This window comes from Culex pipiens, chromosome 3, assembly GCF_016801865.2.
Source record: "Culex pipiens pallens isolate TS chromosome 3, TS_CPP_V2, whole genome shotgun sequence".
NCBI classification, from domain to species: Eukaryota; Metazoa; Arthropoda; class Insecta; order Diptera; family Culicidae; genus Culex; species Culex pipiens.
The window spans coordinates 41190114-41212551 of NC_068939.1; the positions used below are offsets into that span (position 1 = coordinate 41190114).

The 22438-nt window shown below is 35.2% G+C and overlaps 1 protein-coding gene and 1 long non-coding RNA gene across 6 annotated transcripts in view; both read left to right on the forward strand.

Annotated features, from left to right (window-relative positions):
* LOC120412388 (sodium channel protein 60E) overlaps nucleotides 1-22438 on the forward strand; it is a 384347-nt gene that overhangs the window by 173584 nt on the left and 188325 nt on the right. The window lies entirely within an intron of this gene.
* On the forward strand, nucleotides 16011-18354 carry LOC120412419 (uncharacterized). Its single transcript, XR_005604812.2, has 4 exons — nucleotides 16011-16490; nucleotides 17062-17160; nucleotides 17220-17364; nucleotides 17555-18354. It is a non-coding gene; the product is annotated as an uncharacterized LOC120412419 (long non-coding RNA).

Consider the following 22438-nt stretch of genomic DNA (forward strand, 5'->3'; position numbering starts at 1 on the left):
AAAACATATCCAAAATCGAAAATTATCAAAAATAACTTTTTTGTTCAATGCATTTTTGTGCGTGAAAATTGTTTTAGGGTTTACCTTTTTTACTAAGCAATACTTTGCAACTTTGCTCAAGACATCGTATGGAAAAACTATCTCAGAAAATTCGTTCTTGAGATTTTACAGCTAGCAAAATTCTATCAAGACTTACTGTAGTTCAGTTTTTTCTATACATCCAAAATTTGTTCCCAGAAATCACACTTCTTTATTGTCTCAGCAAATGGCGGTGCCATCATTAATCATTCGCTTCGTTTGAGCTCCGCGGTTTGCCCGGAACGGTTCCGTTCCAGGAGCAGGCCAAACCCTGCTCCTGAACATGGCACTTGCAATACACCAGACCTAACCCCCGCCCGCTCCCAAGCAATCAACATGTTTTATGAGGATTTGGGGGAAAATTAGGACAACAGCTTTTTGACTTTTGTGCTGGGAGTGAGCACGTTGTTGGCTTCTCTGCTTGCGTGTATTCCTAGAACTGCTCCCTAGTTGGCACCCAGGGAGTCTCTGCCGAATCTCCGGAACGAGAGCTCTGCCGAAAGACACTGGCACAAATTAAGCTTCGTTTATTTGGTTGTGAACATGTACTTCTGCTGCTTCTGCCGTTCTGTCCCGAGATTCACAGAGGCAAACAAAATGCTCAATTGCAAATATTTGTAAATTTGGTGAAGCTGTTTGTCGAGCGGAGCCACCTCGGTCATGTTGACTGGAAGATGTTCCAACAATCCACAGAATCGGTATTGCAGCCATTCTGGAGTCAAACGGCAGAGGGGGAAGGTCAAAGACAGACCAAATATGCGATATGATGAACTTTAAAATATTCCTTTGCTGAGGGGCTTCTGGTTGAGTCTACTAGGTACCTGTTGATGGGATTCCTGGGGGAGATGTTTTCTTTGGAATTTTCACGGGTAAAGTTAACATTTTTTTCTGGGCTGACGACCTGGTTTGTGAGGACTGTTGATTACATTGCAGGTTGTAAGTACCGATTTTGCGTTTCTTTCAAGGGATTGGTGTTGAATTTTCTGTTATCTTTAAAACTTTTGTAATTGCACTGAGTTTCAAAACTCAAGTAAAAACATGCAAACATCTGCAAAATAAAATAAACTACTAGACCTCAAACTGATAAAAAAATCAGAAAGAGTTCTTCTCACTTCTGGATGGATTTCGTCACTTTTTTCGTTTTCGAAGCAACAGCATTTCGAGCATGGTTGTAATTGCAACGAACTTCCTTCTGTCCTAGACGTTCCCCCGCTGGCTGCACAACCTTCTCAGCATGGTGTGGATGGCACCGGCTATGCAAAACCTGTACCAGAGAGGATAAAAATGGTGCTCCTCAACATTCCAGCAAACACCATCCCTGAAGCCGGTTGCAACCACTTCGGAATGTGCCAGCGCTGCGTCGTCGTGGCCAAATGAAAATGCCCAGCCCAGATTTATTATTAAAATCTCATCTATATTCTGTGGATGTGTATATTTGATGGATAACCAAAGACCAGCCAGCGTTCTTTCCTTGGCGCTGTGCATCTGAATCTGGGCAGGGCGAAAAAAAAAAGAAGTCCAGCTTTGGCCACCAGAGAAGGTTGCCTTTTTTGTGCTGACTTTTGCCTCGAAGGCCCCAACTCGACAAATCTGGAACTGATGGATTTCGCATTAGCCTGGTTCTCGGAATTTTTGGTCTCTGATTTTTGTTGTTGAAAAGAAATAATAATTACTAAAGATAGTTTCGGATGAAAATTCTCTTTGAGGACCTGTTGATGATGGAACATTGATTCGAAGCATGCTGAAACGATGGTTCTAAAAAATTCAAACACAACCTCCCAAATTATCGATCAGCTTATACACTATTCTCTTCCTCCTTCTACCAGATACTCATCTGGTGTGAAGTTGTAATTACTAGCATAACACCAACAATCACCACCGCCATTCACGGGCAACATCGGTGGCCACGTGTCGATCCCACTTGACACCCCCCTTCTTCAGCACACTCCAAAAGTGGAGGAAAAGTGTTGATAGCAGTCTCGAAAGTGCAATCCACTCAACTACCCTCTTCACACCGTCAACCCATTGAGAACACATGCGGTGCGCCGAATAGAACCATTTATCGAAAGCTCACTCGAGTTATGGGGGACCCTGTGATGGAATCGATTAGGGGAGGGTTGGCCAGAGTGTCCTCGCAAGTTACTCGTAGTTGAATTCCTGACTGTTCGCATTCTTAAAATTGCAATTTTTGATCGTATTTAGACAATCCCAGATATCTGGAAATAAATAAAATGTCGATTCGTTATCAAACGAACAGAACGAAACAGTTTAAGAAACTATTTAAGTTTGTTATGGGATCAATAAAAAAAGTCCATTTCCCGGGAATTTCCAAAATTCAACCGAAAGTATACATTTTTGTAACTTTTTAACAAAAATATTTTCAAAAAATGCATTAAAAAAATTAATTAGAGAACCTAATTTGATTTTATTCATTTCAATCTACTGTTCATATTGAACTAGAATAATCAGCTTGTCTGTAAATTTCATGTCAAGGTTTAATTCAGATAATGTTTATTTCTGAAGTATTCACAACTGGTAATAGATCTTACCTTATTATGGAATGAAAATAAACTACTTTATTTTTGGTAACCTTTTCCAACAAAAAGGTTCTTATTATGATTATCTGAAACAAATTGCTCTGTAAGGAGTACTTTTCTTTCAAGAATTATTTTAAATTAAGAAAAAATACTTAAAAACGGTACACGTTAACCAAAAAAAAATACTTTTTGATTGCAAATTTGATTTTTCTTCAAAAAATGATTTTAAATATTTTTTGGTCCAGTTTTTTGATATTTGAAAAAAAACATGTATTTTTTTCAAAAAATCATGTCTCCTAAACCAGATTTTGCAACATTACGCTCAATGGCTCAGAAGATGTTTTTTAGTCCGCTAAAAAATATGAGAAAATTGCAAAAATTAAAAATACGTATGTTTTTATTCTTGTACCCGTTTTTTTCAAAAAAAAAAGTCCTAGTCATTACCAAAAACTTTGCCGAATTGGTGATCAAAAAATCCAGTCTAAAGATACAGAATTGCATACATATTTTGAATGACCAGCCCACTTTTGGCCATACCCCATACAAACAGGCGGCCAAATTATTTTTTTGCTTTTCAAATGTTTTTTCATACAAATTTGAGTATTTGTATGGTATTGAGATGGTATTTGTAGATATTTATGACTTTTCATGTTTTTCAATAGTTGATTGTATATAATAAATAGTGTTTTCATACATTTGCAAGTACAACAGAATTGCGTATAGAGCAATTCCATGTTAAATAGGGAATCGGTTGTACCCGACCCTCTCCGATTTCAATAAAACTTTGTAGACATGTTATTCTAGGCATATATAAGCCATTTTTATGGTATATGCAGCCAGTTACACTCGATAATGACATTTGAGAAGGGCGTAAGTGTTTTAAATATTTTTGTATTTCGTAATTTAAATATTGCTGCATCTCGGAGCCGTTGCATCGTATCAAAAAGTGGTCAAAGACAAACTTGTAGGAAATTTGATGAGCTTCCCGTATTCGGCTTTTGAAAATTTTGACGTTTAGAGCACTTTTCAAAAACAGTTTCAGTTAATGATTTTTGTATTTTTTTAGGTGATTTGCTCCATTCTGCATTTTTCGTGAGTCTTTTTGTAAAATCTAAGGCTATTTTCACAAAAATTTTGAACGAAAAAAAATCGTGGGCTCACCTTCAAATTTTACTATTAAACTCAAAAATCAAAAAATATCATAAAAGTGGAGTGTATTTTTCTTTCAGTGTACTTTTTCGGAAAGCCCGTCAAATTTCCTACAAGTTTGTCTTTGACCATTTTTTGATACGATGCAACGGCTTCGAGATACAGCAACATTTAAATTACGAAATACAAAAATATTGAAAACACGTACGCCCAACTAAAATGTCATTATCGAGTGTTACTGGCTCCATATACACAAAAATGGCTTATATATGCCTAGGATAACATGTCTACAAAGTTTCATTGAAATCGGAGAGGGTCGAGAAAAAAGTACATAAAAAAATCCTGTTTTGGGCTGGTATTGCTCTATATATTGTATTGCAAGTTTATATTATCAAATAATGGATATGCTAATACATCCCCACTTTAAGGACACAACCCCTCCCACCCTTTTCACGAAAAACGCAAGCTTTTTACCCTATTTTTTTATTTTCAGCTTCCGTATCTCCGTAGTGAACAAACTTAGAGCTTTGAAAATTTGAATTTCGATTTGAACTTTCGAGAAAAAATACCAAAAAATATTTAGAGAAGGTCACTTTTTTGAAACTTGGCCACCCAATGTACCATTAGGGTGTAATATCAAAATCGATTTTCCAGCACAGCACTTTTTCAGTTCCTTTTGGGGCCTTAAACAACTCCCCAAAGTTTGGGACCGATTGGTTTAGTCCTCACTTTGCGCATTTTTTTGGTTTTTGATATTTATCAAAACCACGTTTCATGCTATATCAAAACCGGACTCATATTCGGATGCTCTAGAATGTGCTCTACAACTTTGCCGATGAGAGTATGGTGCTAACTTGCTCCTGAAAAAAGATATAGCGTCCTCAAAACTTGTCTAAATCGTGATTTTCGAGCAAAAAACACGTTTTAGACGAGTTTTGAGTTTCAGGAAAGCAGCATCGAGCATCCAAATATGAGTCCGGTTTTGATATAACTTGAAACGTGGATTTGATGTATATCAAATTCCAAAAAATGGTTTCCCCAATACAAATTTATATGGAAAATTGAATCGCTTTGTGCAAATTGAGGACTAAACCAATCGGTCCCAAACTTTGGGGAGTTATTTAGGACCCCAAAAAGAACTGAAAAAGTGCTATGCTCACTAAATTTGGACAACCAAAATTGTATGGAGACTTGTATGAAAAAACTAATGTTGTTATATTGCTTTTTTAACAAGGGGACAAAGTTTCATCCAAATAAAAATATACAAAGAAAAGCCGATTTGCGAAACCGTCGAAACCCACTCAATGAGGCAATGCTCCCCTAAAAATCAACAGTTCGGGACGTGCGCGCATGAAATTTCGTTCAGCGACCACACTCCTTGATCAAATCGGGAACAGGAATGGCGGGAAAACTTTGGCCCACCCTTGATTTTCCCTCCGTTGCGAACCACCAAACCAATCACCATTTACCAGCAGACTCGAGATGGGGGGAAACTCCTCTCCTACCAATCAATGCAGTTTTTTATGGGAACAGGGAGCATCCATAAATTGCGTGTTTTTTCCGCAAGAATAGTTTGTTGTCATTGCAGTCAACAATAGAGCTTCTACAAAAGATGGAGGTGGTGTACTGACTTAAAAATGCTTTAAATTGTTCATCTGCCCGCCTTAAAAAGCTCTTTACTGAACAAAAAATCGTATTTTTTAAGAGTAAAAATAAATCAAATAAGTTTCGGAGGTCGTGATGGCTGTTACGACGTATTGCAAACTAAGCAGAGACTTGTTCATGTACACGTTCTTCCCAGCAATCATGCTGCTCCTCCGAAAAGTACAGGAAAATGATGGAGAATGGACACAAAGAAACGTGCGGTGCATGGTTAACAAGAGCGCGAGAGAGTGAGACGAAATTGCAAATTGGTATTGCAAACCAGTTACTTCTGGGTTGTTGGAGGCTGCAGAAGCAATGAGATCAACGAAAAAAGAAATAAATCAAGGGAAATGCTGGCATTGCGATTTGGACAGAAAAAGCATTTATCATAGCTTTGGGACTTGAGAATTTAATAAAATTATTTAGTTTTCTTATCTTTACTTTTTTTTATCAGAAATTTTCAATTTAAAAATTTCTTTTCAAGAAATGACCTTCATATGAACGTTAAAATATTTGAATCTTTTTTAAAATTTTTAAATTACAAGTGAAAAAAGGTTTGCAGAGCAATTGTTTTAATTCATTACCGATTTCTTTACAAAAAACAATATAGAATGCAATAAATTCGCTTAAAATAGTTTCATAGAACTTCTACTTCAATATTTCACTACCAATAGACCACCCTTTCCCCTCTTCCTACTAATTTTCTCACGACTTTTCCAGTTTCAGAAGAGTTGACGACAAAAAAAGCACAGAAACTTTTCCCTTCACATTGTTGCAACCAGCAAATACACCTTAACTACGTTGTTGTAAGTGAAGTTGGTCTAATTTAGAGTGTATTTTTTGAGTGGGGGTGGGCAAAATAAACTTTCCAAGAGTTTCTCAGCACACCGGACGAAACCTGTTGACTGAGTGCGCTCTTCCGCTAGCAGTTGAGGCTGAAAAATTTGGTAAATTAACACCAACCCAATGAAGTTGTAACAGTTTAAAACTGCCGAAACTCTGCCTAGCTGCCAATTATCGTTACTTTGAAAGAAGGAAGCGTGAGAAGTGTTCGGAAATTGCCGGATCAACGGCGGGGCCAAATTTAAAGCTGACTTTTGAGAAACTTCCATAATTGATGGTTCAAGTTGCCGACTGAAAGTCGCTGTTTAAGGGGCACTGAAAATTTAAGCTTCCCGCGTGATCAACTTCGCACACGATAAAATTCAATTTATACCAAAAGAACCAACTTCCACAGAGAAAAGCAATATTTCATGGCCCAATTTCGTGACGAAGCCGGCAGCAATCCATTGTTCGTCCTTTTTTTATTTTTGGGGAGGCGGAAAATGCACTGATTTTATCACAAAATGAAGACTTTGAATTTTAAGCGGATTCACCCTCCCATTCGATGGGCTTCCGACTTTCAACCTGGAACTCTTCTAGTGAGTCAGTGGTGGGTAGGTGGCCACACGTTTAATTAAGGATAATAAATTTTGGATTTGAAGATTTTATTACCTTTTTGGCTTTTTGACTGCCGTCTCGACAAAGTCTGTAGGGGGCTCGACCGGGGGCTTTCGCACGAAGGCGATGGATAGCAGATGCTTCAAAAGGTTGATTTTCCATTCTCGGTCGTTTAATGCGAGGTAATTAAATTTTATCAAGCAGGGAAGTTAAGACTTTGTGACACTTGCTACTTTCTATTCTGGTCACGCGAGCGTCAAAATGTTTTTTTGTGTGTTCTAACCTACAAACTTTTGTTTGTTTTCCATTTTAAATTGTTTTGATGACACTTAGTGCGTCCTTCCCGGTCCTTCCCGACCAAAACGATTTTCCGAATCCCTGGAATTTTCATATTTTGTCACGGGTAGAGCGTCCAATTTCCCGTCCCGGAAAAAAAAATCCTGGATTTCCCGTAAAAAAATATTGCCCGTTCCCGTTCCCGGAAATTAACAAATTTCCCGGGAATTCCCGAAATTCAAGCGGAAGTACACATTTTCTTGACTATTTGGAACCATTTGTTTGAAAATGCTCTGAAAAATATAAATAAATAAGAAACTCAACATTATTTGGTTCAATTCATCTTATTGTTCAGTCCATATGGAATTCATCAGATGATCAGAAAATTTGATATTAAGATTTATATATGATAATGTTAACCCTCTACAACCTAACCCCGGCTTTAGACGGGCTTCGATATAAAAAATCGCCAAAAATCAATTTTCCAACCGATTTTTGATCTTTAAAAAGCATTGGAATGAAGTGAGCGAGTTGTGGTGCTATAACCACGGCAAATAGTGTCCAGGGCATTTGTGGAAATACAGTGTCCCATCCTCGAGGGTCCCGGAGCACCAAAACTTCTTAGCTGGTGGCTCCCAACGATTTATTGCTCCTACAAACAGGAACGTGAGCGGGGGATCCCCACGTTTCTTCCTCCCCTGTCGATTCAGAAATGTGTTGTTGTTTGAACATTCGTGTTCAAACTAAATCCAATTCAAAGAATCATCTTTGCGGTAAACTTTACGCAGTTGGCCTGGCCGCTTTAACGTTTGTGATGTTCAAAGCAATTTATTGCATTGGGCACTGCAATTGTTAATAATGACAAGAGGATGCTAGGCGTTAATCACCTAAGGCATTTTCCAGGATGCCCTCGAAAGACTGGCTGCGCTAGGGTTAGATTAGATTAGATTAGATTAGATTAGATTAAAAAGCATTGGAATGAAGAACTCTTAAAATTTTAGAAAATTACAGGGTTGGAATTTTAACTTGTTTTATGTGACTTTGCCAATGTTTTTAAAAGTGTAATTTTTTTAGGGGTCAACTTTGGCTGTGTTTTTTACTAACATTTCCTATATTTTCAGTAAAAAGAAGTATGCAGTAATTTTTGTAGTGCCCCAGACTAGCATTTTTTTTAATTTAAATGATGATGGTGCCATTCTATAGGAGAAAATGTGAAAAACATGCAAAAAATTGAAAAAGTAAGTGTAAAAAAATGAAAAAATTAGATAGGCAAAATGTAATTATATTAGGTGGTAGAATAGGCCAAATACTACCAAAAACAAACATAAACTGAACAAGATAAATGCAAATTAAAATACAAAAAAAAAACAAAAAAAAACAAAAAACAAAAGAAGTAAAGTTTTTCGTAGAACAAAAGTTCCTCAAAATGACCTTCTGAACACGGGAAAAATAAATATTTTCGAAAAAAAATTTGGGCAGTAGAGTGTTAATTTCTGAAAAAGTAATCTACTTTCACGACCCCCGGGTCTTTTGTGGGCTCTGTTGCAAGTTTCTGCTCATTTCTAGGCGTCCGAAGGTTATGTGTGGTGAGTCACCCAAAACCTCTATTACGCAAATGCCGACGTTTTACTTCCTCATCCGATAGAAGGCCAGGAGGATAAGGCGGGAATCGAACCCGCGCCCCCATAGCAACTTAGGGATCGGCAGCCGAAGCCGCTAACCACCGCGCCACGAGGCCCTTCTGAAGCATCTGGAAATAGATTCACCTTAATGAAAGTAAAATATTTAAATTTTGGTAAGCTTTTGAAGGAATAATTGGGGCTATTTAATTAAAAAAAAATATGATAAGCCTTTCCTGCCAAAGCAAAACTAAGATTTTTACGTTTTTGTATTCCATGATCGAATGAGATGAAGCTTTTTTTGATATTTTAAATAGGTTTGTGCAAGAAGAATAACTTCAATTCGTTTAATACCTAGTATTCAAGAAATAACAATTCAGTTATGGTAAAATTAAATAATAAAAGAGGTAATATTCAACCTTCCATAATTACAGCTTCCAAATTTACACATTTTTTACTGTGAGGTTAAATACAAAAAATAAAGAAGATTGTTGAATGCTGTTAATTTATCGTATAATTTAAATCGTGTTTTTCATCTATGAAAAATTATAAACCTGAATATTGACCATATGGCATAAATAACACCATTAGAAAAATTCATTGACAAACAACTTTGTTTTGTTACAAACACAAACCTATGTTTAAAAATTCTCCAAAAATTCAAAAAACTTTAAGTTTTAAAAATGATTTTTTTAAGGAAACCTTCAAAAGCTTTACTTTTCTGTTCAACAGCTGTTTAACTCTCTCAAACTGGTCACAGTGGCAAGTTTGAAAGAAATTTTATGATTGTAAAAATTGGATTCATTTTACTCACTGTCCAAACACTTTTATTAAAAAAAATACTTCTCATCAAAAATACCTTAAATTGTTATTTGATGTATTGTACCATTTGAGCCTATCAAATTTAATTAAAATGAAACTTTATTGAAGTTGTATGATTTTTTAACATACATTCAAGCTTTTTATTGATTTCTCACTTATTTTAACGATGAAAATCGCTGTCCTATACAATTTTGATGCAAAACATTGATCAGGGCCATTTTCAATAAATTTAAAACTTCCCGAGAAATCCCGGGAAATTGGTTGGAAATTTCCCGTTTCCCGGGAATTGGACGCTCTAGTCACGGGAATCCATTTCGGGAAATGAAAAAAAAAAACATATTTTGATTTGGAAATTTAGATTTGGTTGTGGAAATAGATGAACCGGTGAATACTTAGTAATTGATAAAAATTGTATACAAATAAAACTTATATTCCGCATATATCAGCAATAATTTGGCTACTAAGGGATTTCTTTCGATTTCAGTTTACAGATCCGCAAAATGCCCTGCGCTTTTAATATGTTATATTCAGTTTATAATATTTTTAAAATACTACTTATTACATTAACGAATTTTTTTGATTTTAAATTTGAAAAATATTTAATTATTTTTCATCAAACATCAGCCTCTGCAACAAATCAGGACAAATGTAATAAATTTGATACACAACTTTAGTATCATATTATTTTCTGTAATCTAAAAAAAATTCGAAGATTTTTTTAAGTCATATAAAAAAATTATAGAAAAGTATATTTATGAAACATTTATTCAACTTTAATCACATTGGATTAAAAATTTATTGTTCATTTAAAATCCAATGCATAACAAAGAACAAAAATCAATTATTGATTTCTTTTCAAATATCTATAAACTGCTGTCCTTGTTGAGATTGAAGTGTATATTATTATTAAAATATTTCTAAAAAATGGTTGTTCAATTTTAAATCAAAGTAGGCGTCTCATGATAAAATTTCTGCGAAATCGGTTCTGATTTGGTGATTTGGTAAACAAATTGTCTCTTTTTTCAATTAAAAACTGTGTTTTTTTACCTAAAATCACATAAAAAATCATCATTCTGATCTCAATATTGCCAAACCTGCATTTTTTTTCTAATAATTCTAATTGATAATATCTCTTTGAGCATGGGCATAGCTTCCCCTCCGTTGCTGAACAAAACCGCAATCTAGGAGCACTGCTTCCCTTATCAACATGAACGCTGAAAAGATAAAACACTATGGTTGCTGAAACAAGATCAGTTGCAAATAGGTAACAGTCATTGGTCACCAACTACTCCCGCCATGTCATTTTGCAGATCTAGATTTTAAGGGACAGGAAAGGGACTTCTAGTTTTCGTGGAGAAAATAAATTAAAATAACCTTATGACATCTAAAAGAAAATTCTCTCGCAGCGAAAAACTAATCTTCCTGTCACACGCCCCTTCATCACAATCAGGCCCGCCCACACACGTGGTGCAAGTGTCATTTCCCTATTTTTCCCAGCTCTTTTCTGTCTGGGCGTTTATGCAATATGCGCTTTCTTTCCCCCTATCCGTGCATTGTCACACAAATGCTTCCAATCATATTAGTTTCGTGACAAATTCAGCACGCCCCCTCCTTCGCCTCGCTTCGGGAGATCATTCCGACGTGGAGAAACCCCGGGAAGCTGTGATGCACACTCCAGAATCACGTAACCAATCCTGGAGGCACCGTCGTGGGTGGGCGGGTGTCGGGGAAAATTGCAATTGATCAGGATATCTTCCCCTGGAGTGCCATTCTGGAGGAGATAGGAAAAGAATCGAACGCGCACTGTTGGAAGTAGAAAATACCGAAAAAGATGAAATTTTAATTAAATTGGAAGTAACATTTTCAAATCAACTACAAAATTGTAAGTATTTTGATTTTCGATTTTAGAACATCAAAGATTATATTGATTTCCAAGTAAGATGCTCTTCTTTTCATCACAATATGGTTAAGTCTTATCACAGTGGTCATAACATAATCAGGAATGTTGCTCTCTTGGGGCCACTTTTGCCAATCCCACCATCCGGGATGGATGAATCGATACGATTGTTAGTTTTAATGGCTTCCAATCAGATGAAGCTCTCAATCTCATTCCAAAAAGACAACCCTCAAAAGTGGCCACTCCAATGATAGTCAAACCGCTTTGATCGATTGAAAGCAATCGTGAATAATTTTACTACCGATTGATAAATACAGTGTCGAACCGATTGCTGACCTTTTTCTGAATCATTTCGAATCAGTGTAACAAAAAATACTATTTTGCAACATCTTTTTTTAATTTTTTGTGAAATGGTGAAAGTCAAACCTAGTAAAATTTGTGAAAAAATTGCATTCAAGTTGCAGTTCAAATTTATGTTTCAAACCCGATAAAATTGTAGTAAAAAGTTTGCAAATTGCAAAGTTCTCCTTTAAAATGACTTTAAATCATTCCATCTCTCTCTCAAATTCAATCACACAGTCGATTTCCATCTTCAACTTAACGACATCCCATCACTCCCACTTGTGAGCATAATTTAGCATTCAAGCAAATTGTTGGCACCATCGACGTCAGCGCGCCCAGTCATCTTGAATGAAACCACCACCAGCCATTCATTGCGCGACGACCACAGCACCACCGCCAATATCGTAATCAATTTGGATCGCGGTGGTCACGGTTTCAACTTCCTCCTGCTCCGGTTTGAAATGGCCCTGTTGCGGTCACGAGATTCGCCACCACCCAGAACCACCCCCACGCTTTTATGATCTTAACCAACGAACCTAATTGACCATCTTGCAGCTATTGTTGCAGACGCAGTGATGGAAAACTCATCGTTATTTTAATAATCTTTAAAAAAAAATCTTAAATTTAATCTTAAGAAAAATTTATCTTCAACAAAATTAAGCTCGCAACTTCTGCTTTTTCCCCAAAATTTCTAGCATCCCTGCCAAACAGTACAGTGTAACATCGCTCAGGTTCGGAGTAACCCCAACAAGGCAGGGCCAGGGCAACAGGCCTCCAGGAATTGAGCAATTTGCAGCTGCCAAGGAAGCGATTAAGTTAATGGAAATTATAATTTCCTCCTCGGCGAGCCGTTCCAGTTGGCAATGCTTTCCCGGAACAAAAGTGGCAAACAGAGTAAAAGCTCCTCTTGTTTCGAGCAGCTACTGAGGAAGGCAATGAACTTCTTGGAGTTGTGTGCTATACACCTCGGGAGACGTCTGCAGTTGGCAGCGTAGCTCTGGCCTTCAAAGCGACTGTGACTGCCATGGGGTTGATAGGAAGATTAATCTAGGAGAAAATCTATTTCCTGCTAATCTGTGGCTTCGGGAAACACTTTTGATGATTGGTTTTTCTAATCATAGTTTTTAATTACACAGCAATTTCAGCCTGAATTGAAGGTACTTAAAATTACAGTCATGCCTCGGTTTTGCACTGCCCCGGTTTTGCACCGTCCAGCTGCCTCGGTTAAGCACGGCCCAGTGCTTAACTGAAGCACATAGCTTATGTGTTTTTGGATATAGGGGAGACATTGGCTTTAATCGTATGAAAAATCATGCAAACATAAAAAAAATATTGTGTTTTGGAATCGGCATGATGTCAGTTATCCATTAAAATTATTATTTCATGAAAACTTCACAAAAATGCGTATTTTTCCTGAATTTCGAAAATGCATTTTTTTTCACTAAAGAATCCAAAAATATATAGTTATTGCAATATGGGTATTAAATGATCAGGTTTTTTCATACATTTCGGATGTAATAACAACATTTTTAGAAAATACTCAAAATTTTCACAAAACTACGTATTTTCGAAAAAATACTCAAAATTTCAATTTTTACAATATAGGTATCTAACGATCGGGATTTTTTCATACATTTCGAATGTTATAACAACATTTTTAGAAAATACTCAAAATTTTCACAAAACTACGTATTTTCGAAAGAAAATACTCAAAATTTCCGTTTTTACAATGTGGGTATCAAACGATCGGGATTTTTTCATCTATTTCGAATGTTATAACAATATTCTTTGAAAATACTCCAAATTTTCACAAAACTTTTTTTTTCGAAAAAAATTCTCAGAATGTCAGTTTTAACAATATGGGTACCAAACGATCGGGATTTTTTCATGCATGCAAGTTTTGTGAAAATTTTAAGTATTTTCAAAAAAAATATTATTATTTTCGAAATGTATCAAAAATCCTGATCGTTTGATAAGCATATTGTAAAAACAGAAATGTTGAGTATTTTTTCGAAAATTCGTAGTTTTGTGAAAATTTTGAGTATTTTCAAAAAATGTTGTTATTACATTCAAAATGTATGAAAAAATCCTGATCGTTTGATACCCATATTGTAAAAACTGAAATTTTGAGTATTTTTTTCGAAAATACGTAGTTTTGTAATTTGTTTTAGTGTTTTCAAAATATGTTGTTATTACATTCGAAATGTATGAAAAAATCCCGATAGTTTGATACCCATATTGTAAACCTGAATTTTCTTTCTAAAATACGTAGTTTTGTGAAAATTTTGAGTGTTTAAAAAAATGGTTTTACATGTGAAATGTTTGAAAAAATTCCAATCATTTGATACCCATATTGCAATAACAATAATTTTGAGTATTTTTTCGAGAAACATTGCATTTTCAAAATACAGGAAAAATACGTATTTTTGTGAAAATTTTCATGAAATTATAATTTTAATGGATAGCTGACATCATCCCGATTCCAAAACATTATAATTTTTTGATGTTTACATGATTTTTCATACGTTTGAAGCCAATGTCTCCCATATAGCAAAAAATTCCATAAGCTCTGTGCTTCAATTAAGCACTGGGCCGTGCTTAACCGAGACAGCTGTACGAATCAAAACCGGGGCAGTGCAAAACCGAGGCATGACTGTACCTAATCAATAATCACAAATAAAATCCATTTCCAATTTTGGTAGAAAATCAATCAGATTATAAGTAACGCCTTCATACAACTTTTTTATACTTTCTAAAGTACTACATGCTTTTTTAAATATTGCTAAAAACCCTGAAACTTCATAATTTTAAAAGCATACAAGACAAACGAATTTTGATTGAATTTTTTAATTAAATTTTGATTACTCTTTAGTTTTTGATTTGATTTTTCATCATAACATTTGTATTTTTGGCAATTTTATAATTTAATAACCTTCCTTGCCTTCGATAAAACCATTAACCTTCACCAATATTTAACTAAACTAAATACTTTTGCATTAAGTACATAATCCGTATACCATCGTGAGCCATTTTCAAATAAAAATTTGGCCCTCAAGTCAAAATTTTTGTCCACCTCTGTCCTACAGTTACATTGCCCCAAAAATCTTAAATTTTCCGAAGCTACTCCCGGATGAACGAGGATGATTTAGTGACCATAAAGAAACATTAAATTACTTTTTGGGAAATGTTGACGATTTGTCAAATTGTTGGTTCGAAAATATGGTGGTGATGTTTTCACAAATAATTAGTATTTGCAAAATTGTTAATTTAAATTTTAAATGGTGCTAGAATTTGATCATATTCTTGAACATAAATTTATTATTTGACAGATTCTCTTAATTTTTTTTTCGAAAAGAATAAGTTGATGTGTTTTTAAGGGAATTTGAAAAAAAACTAGGAATTACATATGTTTAAGAACTTTTATTATCATTTATATATATTTTTGCCTTCCATCTTGAACCTTTTGCGAATATTTCTATACTATTTATGAAATAATTTCTTTCAATTCCTCTATTTTTCAAAAATGCTGTTTTAAACCTTATTTTTTAATCTACGTGAAGTTTATACATAATTTTAGTTAAATACATAGTTTCATCGCACCCTATCGATACGTACTTTGACAATGTGTTGTTGATTTGAACTAGGTACAAACAATTATTCACGTCTACTTTTGCTTTCAAAAATCGTTCTTCCACAGATGGTGCAATTGTGCAAGTTTCAACAGGTCTAAACAAAAAAATAATATTTCTCACCGTCACTTAAAATTGTATGAATATTTCAAATTCCTCTTCAATACTAAAAAAACAATCATTATTCGGTCTTTTTTCATTTCGTTTTCCTGACCAAGTTGACTTAAAGAACGGTTTGAAAATAAAGTTATTAAACTTCAATCTGGACAAAACAAAAAATTCTCTAACGTTGTTATATTTGTTAATCACGGATTCGTCAATAACAAATTTTTGAGTTGTAGTTCTAGTATCAATGGAATTGATCAAGTTCACCTTTTTGCATTAAGAACGAGCAGGACAGACTCTTTGTTTACACTTCGGCTTTGACCCTTTTACATTGTTTTGCTTGAATTTTCTGAGTACAATAACCCTTTGTACGAATACAAAGAGTTTTGAATGGATTTTTAAATCAATTTTGAAAAATTAACCTCGCGGTCCTTCTTGACAGAAAAGGCCCTACTTGACAGCTCGTTCGAAGGGGACCAAAGTTGATCCATCGAAAAAATGTTGTCTTGTCAAATTTTTTTTTGCATTAAAATGAAAAAAAGTGATCAGAAATGGTTTTTGATCGTGTTTTTTAACGTTGTCGATAAAAATTGACATAGGGCTTTAGCACCCAATTAAAAAAAATTAAAATATAAATATATGGAGCCTAATATTTCAAAAGGGCAATATTATTATAGTTTACATAAGGTGTGAAAGGGACACACTCTTGTCTAAAAAAGTTATGTGCCCTAATGAAATGGCAAGCACGATATATAAATTTCTGAATTATTTCATTTTCCATACGTAATGTGTGAATGGCCCCGCGCGCAGAAACGTCAAAACAAACGCGATGCGCGATGTGCAAGTAAAAAGAAAAGCGCTTGCAAGTAAAAGGGTTGCGCTTGGTCGAAGGAGCTACACAATTTTGAAAACTTGCCCAAAATTAAACCTGGGTCATCATTTGACGAAAGCGGTAACTATTAATCTTTAAATTACTTTGTAGGTGAAGCGAATTTCAGATGTAAACAAAAAAGAAATAATTCTGCAAAATCTAGTAAATGTCAGCAAAACATTGGAATGTAAACAAAATCTACTTGCTGCTCACGCCAGGTGATGTTTACCTATGTTTACATTACAATTACCAATCTTTTTTATACTGTTTATGCTCACTTTATCACCGATTTAGGATGCAGAATTCATTTTGTTTACATCTAAATTCATCTAGGAATCCGATCATAATTACTTTTTCTGACTAAATGTGCGGTGTCTTTGCCGTGCCGTGAGCAAACTGTTGTCAAAAAAGGTAAATATCTAACAAAAGAATGTAATTTGGCTAATGTCAATGTGTAAACAAAGAGTCTATCTTGTTCGTTCCTAAGGTAAACATCAACTGAGGGCTAGATTCTTTGTTTACACTTCGACATTGAACCAATTACATTGTTAAGCTTGATAATATGACCGGAATACTAGACGAATTCGCGCCTTGTTATATATTTGTTTGAGATTTCTTTGCAACACAACTCTATTTTTGTATTTATTTACAGATGCTGCTATTTCAAACTGAGGAAAAGATTACTTTTGCAGACCAAATCGATTTTAATTGGTTTGATTCAACTTCAGTGCATAACGGATTAGGGCAATAGGTTATTTTGCAATTCCAGGTTTATCATTTCCATTGTTTACTTCTGTTTTTCTGTTTCAGATCGATCGAATTGAACTTCCATTCGGCCAAAACCACGATCCAGACCTTTCTGAAATGATCAAGCCAACTTTAACAGGGAACCTGGAAACAGAATCGCGTGGATTTCTTCGGAGAAAGTGGAGCATTTCGCAGCATGTTTTTGTTTGTATGATAACAAGTTGTATTCTGGAGCAACATTTGAAAGGGACGGTACGAAATTGCTCTTACGGCCTTCTTCCCATTTCAACACATGAAAAGAAAGGCCGTAAGAGCGATGTCGTACTGCTCCCTTCAAATGTTGCATGTTTATTTATTACCATTTTTTTTTTTCATTTAGTTTGTTTTCTTTTTTTCAGGTTGAACTCAAGAACAACAAGATCACCAGATGAACTCTCGGTTATCCGACGTTGCACGACTGCGCCGTTTTCCTTCAGAACAATCTTCAGAACCGGCTGCTGAAGTAACCTCTGGGACCCCTCCATCCGACCAACAATTTCCAAAGAATGACGGAGATGGAGCTGATCGTGGTGTACAGCTTTGGTCAACTCTACCACAGCGGATACCTCCCTGAACTGTGTTTTTTCTTCTGTATTAGTTTATTCTAAGATTTTTTTGTGTTATTTTCTCTTCAGTTTAATTTGTTGCCAATTTAGAATCCCGCAAACTCTCCATCATGTTTGAATTTAAAATCCATATATCATTAGGACAATTCAGACAAAAATATAATATATATATCAAATAAAATGAAAAAAATAAATAACCTATTTGACCAAAGCAAAATTAATGTTTTCTAGCTCAAAATTCCGAAAATCCTTGAAAAATTGATGTTCATTCGAATTGTTACAACTGTTCCCCAAAATGTAATGCTCCATGAAAAATCACTGAAATAACTATTTAAAACCATAAAAATACCATTTGAGAAATGGTGAAATCCCTAAAATATATACGCAAAAATGAACTTTCAAAAAGCACTTGACAAAGTGTCGCTAGAAGAAAAAATCAAATAGTGAATATTGCTAACAACATATATGGGGAATAGTTCACTATTTGAGAGACAGTGAGGAATTAAAAAAAATATTTACCAAATAGTTGCTATACAATTTGGTAAAAGGTTGATTGAATATTTAACAAATGATTTTCAAACGGTTTTTTTCTATGCGGGCTATCAAAGAGCTCCCTCCTCAGCTTCAACTCAGTCAGTCAATGTCAGTAGTGCATTGTGCTTTGTAGCACAAAGCCACAGCAAGCTGGCAACACTGCCACCAAAAACCCCGAACCCAAATTGGGGGGACGTGCCTTCAACGCTAATGAACTATTTAGCGCGGAAAATGGAAAAGCTCCCCTCCTTTCTTCTCGTATCCTGCTGCACCTCTTTTCTAATTAGCATATAGGTAGGTGTGCGTTTTCATCGCCGTTGGCTGCGTCGTGTGGGTGAGATTACATTTGGGGCAGGCAGACTGTGGTTGGTACAATGGTCCGGATACCTTGGAGGTGTGCCAGCACGTCACCAGTTCACCTACAAACTCACCAACATATTACAGGGAGACTCATCCAGCAAACAAGGCGTTGCTGGCAATATCTCTTGACGCAGAGAAATTCTTTTACATAAAGTGAAGAATTTATTTTAAAAAATATTTATAAAATAAATTTAAATTGTTATTTAGCGAAACAAAATCAAAATTCCTAAAATTAAAAATGCGTTACGAAAGAATGTCACCAACATTGTGACTAACGCATCCCGTGTGGTGACACAAACATTTTTGTGAATGTGTGCTGGTTTTTTTTTATGAAAAGCAAGAGCGAGTCCAAAAGAAATGAAGAGGAAAATCTGCAGAGATCATTGATTAAGATGGGTACCTCGGGTCCTTTTTGTTTGTGCTTGTCTGCGTTCTTCTTTATGTTTTGGGAAAATGTAGGTCATGAAGACAGTTTTGTGGATACTTTCTGCTCGGTTTGCGACGTGTTTTTGTTGGTAGTTTCGTAAAACTTTGGGAAATCATTTTTCCGTCAAGTGTATATTTTTAAATAAATTACAATTTAATGATAAAAACAAAAATATATAAAAGTTCTACATAGGTGACACTATAAAATAAAATTTGAAACCATTTCGATGTGTCATATAATCTCATGAAATTGTTATTTAAAGAGCTTCAGACTTAAGAAAACTGTCTAAGTAAAGTTTCAAGAGCGAAAAAAACTCTTCCAAGAGTCCCATTACCTAGTTTTACGTGCCACCTGATTCCTCGGTGAATTTACCCCTTTGACTATAAAGCGTACCGGAGAGGAAGTTTCTGCACACGTCTGGCCCCAGATAGACGCGTGTATGCTATCTGCACGTGGGCATAAAACAGGCCACTCAACGTGGTGTCGTTTCTTTCACTTTGAAGTCTTGTTTTACTTGAGAAAAACAAATCCTTTCATCATCATCATCATCATTTTCAGTGTCGTGGTCGCTTTTAGTATCTGTGGGGAAAATTATGTACTTTGACATTATTTAAGTTATTCAAAATTATTTTACTAGGAAAAAATAACTCAAAAAATAATCATTTAAAAAATCTTTTAAAAAGAATCAAAACTCCACCGCCTTGAACGACCTTGGTTGCAGCGCAAGGTGCGAATCGCAAAAAAAGGCTTCAACATGAAAAAGGAAAAACCTCTTTCTTTTAGCAAATGGCGCCACTTCACAGCTACATTTTACCCCCGCGGGAGGGCTTTCTAGGTGGCGACGACGACGACGACGGTGATGATGATGCTGATGAAAGAATAACGAGTGGCACATTCATCCTGGTGGCTCGGAGGACGAAAATTTTGCCCCAAACTACACTTGTCCTAGAAAACGAACCCTTCAGCTGCACACACTCCTCCGTCAGCGAGAGAAGTGATAAAACAAATATAAAAGTTCTACATTTTTCTGTTTGCCCTAATTGTTAAGGGTTTTTTAGGAGAGAGAGAGAGCGAACTTTTTAAAAGCGAAAGCCAAATAAATTTTCTCTAAATGTGGAACTGGATTTTATTTAAAGAAAAAAAAAGAACGAGAAATTTTGAGAGGCCAACTGTGGGAAAAGGATTGCGATGAATGCCATCATTAGGACCAGCCGGCAAAAGCTTGAATAGTAGGTACTCGAATGATTTCATTTAGAATGAATGAAAGTAGAAACGATGAATGGAGGAAAACGAGCTTTCTTGTACGGATGTTGGTGAAAAAGTTGTTCACCCGTTTAAATTGGAAACACGTGCACCTCTACAGATTTCGAGTTGAAATCGTCTGGTGGATTTTTTTTAAATATAAGAGTTGCAGATAATTTTTTTTAATCTCATGTTTTAAATCACACAACTCCAAGATCAAAAATCAAATTAAAATTTTAAATTATTAAAAACGTCCATCAAAACGACCCACCACTCTTTGCATTTTCACATTCCCCCACAAAACTCACATGATTAATGGACAAAATATTTAACTTGCCCTTAAGGAAGACAAATACGAAGCTTTCAATCCACTTTTCCCCCTCAAGCTTCCATCATCTTTAGGCTCGGAGGCTGCCGTCTCTGACGGTAGCGTCGCGTTGCGTTGTCAGCTTGCCATTTAAGGCAGTCATTATTTTGTCATTTTTCACGCGTTACATACACTTACACTGTAGCACACGTACTAAAACGCACACACACATACAGAGTTGATTTTGACATGGCTCCGTATTTTGAGAAGCGATATTAAATATTTAGAAAATCATATTTTTTTTTAATTCAAAATTCTATTAAAATTTAACGATTTGGTGTTGATAAAAAATCTAGGTTGTCCGGTATCATGATTTACTCGTTCAGTAATAAAATTCCAGAATTACCAGACCTAATTAATAATTTTTGAATTACCTAATTACCACCAATTAAAAAATATCGTATAAATAACTGGAAAACTATTTCTAAGCTGATATCCAGGGTTAGTGAATTTTCACGACTTCGCAGACAGCATAGAATTCAACAGTTTCCGCGAAATCCCTAAAATTCAAGGATTTACCCAAGCGTTTCCACGGAAAGAAATCCTGTCAGCGGATCTGTTTACATTGTAAACAATTTGTTCTAAAAAACGTTTACGTATGTTATCGATCCGTCGTCCGTTCACATTTGCAACGATTATGATTACAAACAACATCAAATTTGCTTACATAACGCAAGCATAACGCTTTCATGATTCTGCAACGTAATGCATACTTTCAGGCGTTACTTGAGGAGAAAGCCAGAAACCCCTGCAAGTATGCAATATGGTGTAATTACATTAATGGGTTGCTTTTCAATTTGTCCGTTAAATTGTAGAGAAAATCGGATTGGTGCAGAAGCGCTTATTACTTGCCACTCTGCCAATTACACTCAACCCCCAGTGGTTGGTCATTTTTTCGTTTGACACTTTTTAGTTTGTACCTCGTTGGTGACGAACTGTCACTTTTTACACGGCGCTCAAGCACACAATCAATAGAAACGTTTGGTAGTGGATGTGAACTCCGTGTAAACGGGTGTCAAACTAAAAAGTGACTCCGTTCGTTTGACAACAGGTGGTGTCAAACCATCGGGGGTTAATCCAATTACTGGTCCAAAATGATCAATTGCATAAATTACTTAATTACTTTTCACTATGATAAAAAATATATAATTTAATATTGAATAAATTTAAGTATTTATTTCTACGGTTCTAAACAAAATTATTTATAAAAGCTCATCCGATAGCTCTTTTAAAATAAAACTTAATAAAATAATAATAATAACACTCAATATCAAGCAAAGAACAGATAGTATATATTTGTTCAAAGTCTTAAATTATGCTTTTTATTTTTTCTTTGTATCAATCTGGATATTGTGGATTCTGCGTAATTTTTTAAATGAAAATAGCAGAATATTTCAAAAAAGTTTCATGTTTACACATCTAGAATCGTATCCAAGCTATAGGCGATCAAACGTCAAAATTGTCCCCACTAGATAATGTCCTACAGCGAGTGAATTGGTTTAAAATTTGGAATTGTTTTATTTCAAATATGTATTATAAAATTGACACTAGTATTTAATTATACCATTTCAGGTAAAAAAGTAGCTCAATTGGTATGAACAAAAATATTTGTTTAAGTGCCAATTTAACCTGTTCATTATCTGATTAGAAATTCCGTTATGTTTCACGTTTCAACCAATCGAACCCTTATCAATCAATTGCAGAAGAAAATTATTTAAGTTGACTTACGTCATGTATATCATAAAAG